Below are 10,000 nucleotides of genomic sequence, written 5' to 3'. Positions count from 1 at the left end.
CCATGCTTTCATGTTGTTGATGCCAAATTCTGACCCTACCATCCGAATGTTGCAGCAGAAATCGGGACTCATCAGACCAGGCAAGGTTTTTCCAATTTTCTGTTGTCCAATTTTAGTGAGCCTGTGCAAACTGCAGTGTCTGTTTCCCGTTCTTAGCTGACAGGAGAGGCACCCGGTGTGGTTTTCTGGTGCTGTATCCCATCCGCAGGGCCGGAGTGGGACACCTTTTCAGCCCTGGAGTTTCAAGCCTCAGACCGGCCCACCTCAGTTCACGACTGACTATATTAAAATAAGGTCATTTCCAAATCAGTTTCTAATGACACTATCACATCTTTTTTTGAGAAAACAGCTGCTTTAGAACTTCAAATGTTCAACAACCCTAACAGTATTATATGTCTTAACAATAAAAATGAAAACAATAAGTTACTCTAACGAGGATCGAACTCGGGTCCGCAGCGTCTTTTTCTAATGTGCTAACCGCTGGACCACAATAGCTGCGTTCAGAAAGGAGACACAACTGAGTTTTATAATCATTAAAATAGATGAAAAGAGAAGAGTTGCGGTAAAATAATGAATAAAAAGGCTGTGGTCAAGTAAATAAATAAATTTGAATAGTGTGACTGCTGAGGGCAACAGATTCTGCAGCTTGGGACACCGGCCCTCGCGGCCAAAAAACGGACCGGCCCACCGGGAATTCTCCCGGTCCTCCCGATTAGCCAATCCGGGCCTGCCCATCCGCCTCGAAGTTCGACTTGTTGTGGTTCAGAGATGCTCTTCTGCAGACCCCGGTTGAACCGAGTAGTTATTTGAGTTACTGTTGTCTTTCTATCAGCTCCAACCAGTCTGGCCATCCTCCTATGGCATCAACAAGGCATTTGCGCCCACAGACCTGCCGCACTAAACTAATTGTGATTCTAAACTAAACTAAGGCAGGCGTGAAAGCACCCTTATTTAGCTAGAAACTCATTAAAATGTTCTTAAAAACATTCATAATATATTTTTTACAGCTTTAATGGATATTCATTGGAGTAATTGAAGTGCATTTTGAGTGTTGATTATGAATGATCTGTTACTGTATTTATTTAATTGATTAAATCAGAGGTCACCAAACTTGTTCCTGGAGGGCCGGTGTCCTGCAGATTTTAGCTTCAACCCTAATCAAACACACCTGAACAAGCTAATCAAGGTCTTACTTGGTATACTTGAAACACCCAGGCAGGTGTGTTGAGGCAAGTTGGAGCTAAACCCTGAAGGGACACCGGCCCTCCAGGACCGAGATTGGTGACCCCTGGATTAAATGGTCACACTTTACAATAAGGTTTATTAGTTTATGTTAATTAATGCATTTACTAACATGAACAAACAATGAACAATACATTTACTACTGTATTTGTTCATGTTAATAAACGTAAGTTAATGAATATACAGTTGTTCATTGTTGTCACATCTGTCAGTGACCACCTGAGGGCGCTGTAGTTCAATGGACAATGAGTGAAACTACAGCGTCCATAAAGACTACATTTCCATACATTCTTTCGCGCACACACCCGGTCTGTCATTTACATTGATTACAACCACAGCTGTCTCCATTCTCCGTGATAACCAGGACTATATATTCAGTCATTCGACCACAGTTTGTCATCGCGTCGTTTGTCTTTCTTGTAACCAGTAAGTCTGTTTTTCCTAGTTGTTGTTCCTGATCTTGCCTCGTATCTTGCTCTAGTTTAGTTCATGTTTATCTGTCTTAGTTTCTTGTTTTGTTGTTTATTTGTTACTTTGCAATTTGATATTTTGGATTTTTGTTCACTGTTTTTGCACTTTAATATATTAAAATTTGCACTTGAATCCGCTATCTTTTGTTCCCGTTTTTGTTATTGTTTTGATCACGCCTAACGTGACAATTGTTAGTTCATGTTAACTCATGGTGCATAAACTAATGTTAACAAGCATGTACTTGGATGTTAATAATGCACTAGTAAATGTTCAACTATGATTAATAAATGCTGTACACGTGTTGGCTATGATTAGTTCATGTTAGTAAATGCATTAACTAATGAACCTTATTGTAAAGTGTTACCGATTAAATGATACCGTAATTTTTAGGTTTTAGTTTGGCAAAATTAAATGTTATTTTTTTTGGTTGTAGTTAAAAAATACTAATTATACAGTCAATTAAATGTGTTAATATTTACTAACATTTAGTTGTATTCTAGCAAAATGCAGGGTTCGTACGGTTGCTGGAAATCCTGGAAAAATGCTTGATTTTTTAATATAGTGTTTTCAATGTTAGGAAAGTGCTTGGATTTTGGACAAAGCGCTTGAACCTGCTTGAATTTGAAAGTGCAGGGCTCGAAATTGCGACAGTTTTAGTTGCATATGTGTCAGAAATCTTATCTATACAAGCTCAAAATATATATATTTTAGGTGTAATTACTCATTCTATATGAAAGTCTCCTAAAAACGCATATGCGGTGAACATTTTGCAATCAAAACTGATCACACGGCAACAATTTTATGCACTCACACAAATGCAGGGTTTAGAAATGCAAACGCAGCGCTAAGAAATACTTAAAAACAGTTGACATATTTGCATACATTATCTTAATAGCAGTTACGGTCTTTTCGTATGCTGCAATATTAGCTTAATCTTAGTGAATGCCAGCACTTTTGCAATGTTGAATGCGCTGCAGTTGCACGACTGACAACATTGTGCCGATTAAATGAAGGATTAAATAGAACATGGCGAGGTTCAGTGGCGCAGTAGGTAGTGCTGTCGCCTCACAGCAAGAAGGTCGCTGGGTCGCCGGTTCGAACCTCGGCTTAGTTGGCGTTTCTTTGTGGAGTTTACATGTTCTCCCTGCCTTCGTGTGGGTTTCCTCCAGGTGCTCCGGTTTTCCCCCACAGTCCAAAGACAGGCGGTACAGGTGAATTGGGTAGGCTAAATTGTCCATAGTGTATGAGTGTGTGTGTGAATGTGTGTGTGGATGTTTCCCAGAGATGGGTTGCGGCTGGAAGGGCATCCGCTGCGTAAAAACTTGCTGGATAAGTTGGTGGTTCATTCCGCTGTGGCGACCACGGATTAATAAACGGACTAAGCCGACAAGAAAATGAATGAATGAATAAATAGAACATCTTGTGATTAAAATTTGTGGTAAACGCTGTTACCTGCAAGCTCCATACCTCAGGCTTCATAGTGAATGGCTCGGACCCATAATGATTTAATTTGTTACATGAATTTTGAATAGCAAGGCACATGAAATATTATGAACGACTGGTCATTAAAGGTTTGGTACTACACCCAAACACGATCTGACTGTAAGAAAGAGGCCAAAACTTAAAAATATACGGTCCCACTTTATATTAAGTGGCCTTAACTAATATGTACTTGCATAGGAATTAATAGTTTGTTACAATGTACTTATTGTGTAAATACATGTATTTACTGTGTACTTATGCTTGATTAAATACATGTATGTAATTACATCTGTAATTAACTTTTGTAATTACATTTGTAAATACACTGTTGACCATCCCTTACACCTTAACCCACCCTTAAACCTACCCACACCACCAAACCTGTCCATAACCCAACCTCTATCCCAACTCAAAAGAACCACAAGTGTTCTCAAATACATTATGAACACAGTAAGTACATTGTATTTTATTTTTTGATGTAAGTACATAGTAGTTAAGGACACTTAATATAAAGTGGGACCAAATATACTTCATCCAAAAACTGTTTTGGGTGAACTATCCCAATAAATCTATGCTCCAAAGTGTTAAAAAATTTAAGTTAAAAGGTCATATTGTGTTAAAATAGCACTTAAAATAAATAATAAAATAGTTATATAAAAATAGACTTAATAATTAAATAGACTTAAACCTGAAAAAGTACATACAGCATTTATAAATGTGATTTACAGTGGTTGTTAGGTGCTGGTAAAGTGTAAAACTGCACCTTGAAAGTGCTTGAAAAGTGCTGGAATTTGATGCTGGATAAGGTGTAAGAACTTTGAAAACGAGTGATCAATGTATTCATTGCCAGGGTTTTATTTGCATACTGTATGCCTGGGTTATTATTCGGTCCCACTTTATAGTGTGGCCTCAACTAATATGTACTTACACAGGAATTAATAGTTTTTTTACAATGTACTTATTGTGTAAATACATATATTTACTGTGTACTTATGCTTGATTAACTACATGTATTTAATTGCATCTGTAATTAACTTTTGTAATTACATTTGTAAATACACTGTTGACCATCCCTTACACTTTAACTCACCCTTAAACCTACCCATACCACCAAACCTGTCCATAACCCAACCTCTATCCCAACTCAAAAGCACCACAAGTGTTCTCAAATACATTATAAACACAGTAAGTACATTGTATTTATTTTGTTGATGCAAGTACATAGTAGTTAAGGACACAATCTTTATGCATTCCTGTTTTGATATGCAAAATTTTTATTAGTACACAAACATAGAGGTTAATAATGATTGTAGTTTGAGAAACCGTTCAGAGGAGCAGACTTTAAGCTGATAAAAGTCTGACTGTGTGAGACATTCTTTCACTGATATCACAGTGTAGTTGCATTCAGGCTGAATTAGGGCTGCGGATTGTTCCAGAGAATCCAGACAGCAAGTGATCAGTACTGCAGACTGGACCATAAATCACATTCCCTCATTCGGTCTCGCAGGATATCACAGCATTCCCACATATGGGCAGTGAGCATCCCTCAGACGACAATTCACGGCAATAAAAGGATCCAGCATGACCTAATAGTTAGCACATGTGCTTCAAAACAAGGGGCCGTGGTGCTTGTGCGGGAACAGCAGGTTCAATCTGGCTTACACTCCATTTCGATCTCTGACTAAAATAAAAAGCATCTTCATCAGCCTTCATACGCTGGCGTATAGCTTCTTTTTTTTCTTGGAAATAGATTGGCAAGCAGATCTCACTGTTAGTCATCAGAAATAGTTACTCATCCCAACATGTATGGCGTATGACTGTTTGTACATTCACCATTTTCCATCATAACAACTGCAGCCCCCCCCCCCCAAAAAACATCACATCCTGCACACAGATGCTCAGCGGCGCCAAACGATTCGCTGCAACACCTGCATCCAATGTGTGCGCAACCACACGTTCATGCTATTGTTACCTAGCCTCTTATTTACATTTATATATTTCCATTTCACTAAAAAATGTCATCCGGAGCATCATTCAAAACTTAATGACTTGACTTGGTTTACATTCTTAAGAATGCAAGTGCACGTTATTATAAAGTAAACATATTAAGATAAATAAATACAACTGAATCATAATCTATCAATGGTCTGTGGTCCAGTTTTCCACTGATGCTTTCAGCAACGCAGCCCTATATTGATTATTTATGATTGTATGTGGGTTATTCTAACAAAACCATTAAAACACTACACTTAGGGTGCTTTCACACCTACCTTATTTAGTTTGATTGAATCGCACTAGAGTTCGTAGTTTTTCTTTTGGGAGGTGAGAACGCAGCAATCGTTCTCGAGTGCGCACCAAAGGCGGGCCAAATAAGCGTACCGAGACCTGCTTGAAGAGGTGGTCTCGGTACGCTTTCAAACGAACCCTGGAGCGGTTCGTTTGTGGTGAGAATATGATTCGTACTAAAACAGATCCAACCGCAAAAAGTACTGCGACTTTAGGACTAATCCAGCTGCCGTAAGCCGATGCACTGTGCATTATGGGATATGGAGGAAAAATATTTGTTGACAGCGCTTTGCCAACAGAGAGAGAGAGGGGAAAACATTACTTGATGAATCGTTGGTAATGTTTCCGCAAGATGACCATGTCGCAGTTTAGCTAAATGAATTCACGCCTCCTCCTGAAGTGACGAGGGATGCATTAAACACTGTTTTCCAGCCGCAGCTGCGCTTCATTCTCAAAATGTATAACGTTAGTTTGTCTAAAGCAGACATACAGTCCATCAGCGCAGTCGTCCCTCCAGAGTAAAAATGAAATTTTGTTTTGTTTACTTTCGGGAGTTCATTGGCATTTTCCTGCACGTGAATTCTAACCAATCAATAAGCAGTTTAGGAAATATGTTCAACAACATCTGGCCAATGAGAGATGTGGATTTTGTCAGATGACTGCATTTTGGTTCGTTTCAACTGGTTCGGAACAAAGCCAGCAGTGTGGTGTGAAAACAACCCAAAGACAGCAGAAAATGAAGCAAACTACAGATGTGAAAGCACCCTTAGGGTGCTTTTATACCTGCCTTATTTAGTTTGATTCGCACTAGAGTTCGTTTTCCCTTTTGGGCAGGTAAGAATGCAGCAATCGTTCTAGAGTGCGCACCAAAAGCGGGCAAAATAAGTGTACCAAGACCTACTTGAAGAGGTGGTCTTGGTACGCTTTCAAATGAACTGTGAGAATACGATCAGTACTAAAACAGGCTAAATTAATTCACGCCTCCTGAAGTGACGAGGGATGCATTAAACACTGTTTTCCAGCCGCGGCCGCGCTTCATTCTCGAAATGTATAGTTTGTCTAAAGCATGCAATCAGTCAGCGCAGTCGTCCCTCCAGAGTAAAAACGACATTTTGTGTCTTCCGGTTTTGTTTACTTGCGGGAGTTCGTTGGCATTTTCCCACATGTGAATTCTATCCAATCAATAAGCAGTTTAGGAAATATGTTCAACAACATCTGGCCAATGAGAGATGTGGATTCTGTCAGATGACTGCATTTTAGTTTGTTTCAACTGGTTCGGACCAAAGCCAGCAGTGTGGTGTGAAAACGACCCAAAGACGGCAGAAAATGCAACAATGTATCATTTATTACCCTTGGTCCGGACCAAATGAAATGGACTACAGATGTGAAAGCACCCTTACAGTGCATCCGGACAGCATTCATAGCGCTTCACTTTTTCCACATTTTGTTATGTTACAGCCTTATACCAAAATGGATTAGATTCATTTATTTCCTCAACATTCTCCACACAATACCCCATAATGACAATGTGAAAAAAGAGTTTTTTGAAATTTTTGCAAATTTATTAATTTTTAAATTAATAAATTTAATGTGTGCGACAGATCAAGGATGAGGCAAGAATCAATTCTCTAATTTAAGCTTTTTACTCAATGGTTGAAACAATATGTAACAATAATAAATGGGAAAAAAAAGAAATAAACATTTACAATTATTATCTTTAAACAAAAACAACGAGCGTTAGCCAAATCAAAGAAATTAACAAAACAAAACAATCCTTAAATCTAAAGTCTAAACTAGGCGTCAAAAAGAAACACAAATAAAAACCGAGATCTTCATTGTATACGACACCCGAACTAAACTTATGAAACTACAAAACTCAAAGCACACAGATGACAAAACGCTTTAACTAATATAACAAAATATCAATCTAAACTAAAACAAATTGAGTAAAGTCCGTCAAAGCTTAGTTTAGAATCACACAACCATCACATTATGTTACTTAAAGCCAACAAAGGTCAACAAGCAAACTCAAATTACCACAGTAAACTGAGATAAATCACTGGTGCATCATTCAGCAAGCCATTTTTTGAAAAGTAAATGAAGTGAGCAGTTGTGCGTTACGGTATCTTACGTTATCATTGGGACTTGTTTTTGTTTTGTTTGTTTCATTTTTATTCTATTTATTTTTTTGAGAAGGATCTGCAATCTGTTGAATAAAGCCAATTTTGGTGGCTACTAGTTTGATTAATGTGAGTTTGTTTATTTGTTTATTTATTTGATTATTAATTCATTCATTCATATTTTTTTTCCTGGCTCGCAAGTTTGATTTTAGCAATTTTTAATCTTTCAAAATTATTATCCAAAGTTGGGAAAAATGTTTTGGCTCATTTTAATTGGTCATTATTTATATTTATTTTGCATGAATTAAATTATGTTATCGTTTAATGCTATTATAATTAACTGCTGTTGTGGGTGACACGGTAGCACAGTGGTCTCTGATGAATAAAGGGTCTAAGCTGAAGGGCAATGAATCTATCTATCTATCTATCTATCTATCTATCTATCTATCTATCTATCTGTCTGTCTGTCTGTCTGTCTGTCTGTCTGTCTGTCTGTCTGTCTGTCCGTCCGTCCGTCCGTCCGTCCGTCCGTCCGTCCGTCCGTCCGTCCGTCCGTCCAAAGTATATAAGTGATGTGCTTGAGATAGGTCAATGTATTTTTATGCTTTTGATGAAATACCATTCAACTTAAGAGCTCTTTAGACCATGCGCCGGACTGTTGCTCTGTGTCTCGCTGGTATTGTCTTTAAATAATTAATGCTAATAATAATAAATAATAAACTGAGATAAATCACTGAATAGACGAAGCATAGCACAAACAAATTGCGTGAAGCACAAATGGTCACACTGGTCTGTCGGGGCTTTAAATCTTTGCGGCTATCCTGGGATTGGCGAAACCGAAAATGTCGTAATGATGATGGACAGAATGGTAAACCAATAAGAAATCTAAGGGCTGAGCAAAAGGAGAGGACAGAAAGAAAAAAAAAAGACAGCAAGAAAACATAAATCATAACAACAGCCTTTGCTCAATACTTTGTTGATGCACCTTTGGCAGCAGTTACAGCCTCAAGTCTTTTTGAATATGACGCCACAAGCTTAGCACATTTGTCTTTGAGAATTTTTGCTCATTCCTCTTTGCAGAACCTCTCAAGCTCTTTCAGCTTGGATGGCAAGTGATGGTTTACAACCATTTTCAAATCTCTCCAATAGGATTTAGGTCTGGGCACTGGCTGGGCCACTCAAGGACATTCACCGAGTAGTTGTGAAGCCACTCCATTGATATTTTGGCTGTGTTTTTTGGGTCAATGTCCTGCTGGAAGATGAACCGTTGCCCCATTCTAGGGGTCAAGAGCACTCAGAAGCAGGTTTTCACTCAGGATGTCCCTGTACATTGCTGCATTCATCTTTCCCTCTATCCTGACTAGTCTTCCAGTTCCTGCTGCTGAAAAACATCCTGCCGCCACCATGCTTTACTTTAGGGATTGGTTTTAGTCTGGTGATGAGTGGTGCCTGTTTTTATTTCCACATTTTTCACATTGACATTATGGGGTATTTTGTGTAGAATTTAGAGGAAATAAAAAATGAATTCAATCAATTTTGGAATAAGGCTGTAACATTAAAAAAAAATCTTGAAAAAGTTAAGCGCTATGAATGCTGTCCGGATGCACTGTATGATTTAATGTAAAATACACTTATGATAAATATAAAACTTAGTAATTTAGTAATAAAAAAAGCATTAAGATTTAAAACAACACTGTTCACTACGAAGCACAATGTGTAAGCTCAACGTATATTTTTTTTGTTTATTGTAATTTTAAATAAGTTTAAACATTTAGTAAACATAATTTTTATAGTATGTGATTTTTGGACACAGCCGCAGTGTTAGACTGGTCAGTATCCTCTATATCAGGGGTGTCCACACTCGGTCCTGGAGGGCCGGTGTCCTGCATAGTTTAGTTCCAACCCCAATCAGACACACCTGGGCTAGCTAATCAAGCTCTTACTAGGCTTTCTAGAAACATCCATGCAGGTGTGTTGAGGCAAGTTAGACCTAAAATCTGCAGGACACCAGCCCTCCAGGGCCCGAGTTTAGACATTCCTGCTCTATATTATTTCAATTAAATGTTGTTTTTTTAAACCTCTACAGTGTTTGCCAGCTGATTTATTTGCTCACAATCAGACATGTGCAAAGCTAATGCTAGCACTCCCATTTTATTTTGTTATCGTGTTCTGTGAATCCGACAATGGCATCATGCACTCTGTGAAGTTTTACAGTTTTAATTATTGTGCATTTATTATTAACACAGAATTAAATCGTTTACAAAAATGTATTTGCATGTTCAGAATTGGACTCACAGCTGACACAGTCACAAGTTACCATAGAAGCATTTTGGCATCTCAGATCTTTAAATAAGAAACATGAGTTGCAAGGGTTGAACCCATGTGGTGTCATCAGTTTT

At 38.2% G+C, this 10,000-nt stretch overlaps 1 protein-coding gene across 11 annotated transcripts in view; it reads left to right on the top strand.

Moving 5' to 3' along the window:
* cep112 (centrosomal protein 112) overlaps window positions 1-10,000 on the top strand; it is a 349,706-nt gene that overhangs the window by 168,168 nt on the left and 171,538 nt on the right. Inside the window, exons 18-19 of one of the 11 annotated variants that reach the window (XR_015479982.1) lie at window positions 1-80; window positions 157-294. The exon at window positions 1-80 is cut by the window's left edge and continues 1,060 nt beyond it. The exons of the other annotated variants lie outside the window; for them this stretch is intronic. The gene's annotated coding sequence lies outside the window, so the exon portion shown is untranslated. Of the gene's footprint in view, window positions 81-156; window positions 295-10,000 lie in introns of those variants that run through there. 11 annotated transcript variants of the gene reach the window in all.

Source organism: Danio rerio, chromosome 3 (assembly GCF_052040795.2).
Source record: "Danio rerio strain M-AB ecotype USA chromosome 3, GRCz13ab, whole genome shotgun sequence".
Classification (NCBI taxonomy): Eukaryota; Metazoa; Chordata; class Actinopteri; order Cypriniformes; family Danionidae; genus Danio; species Danio rerio.
This window is presented reverse-complemented; position numbering and strand designations above follow the sequence as displayed.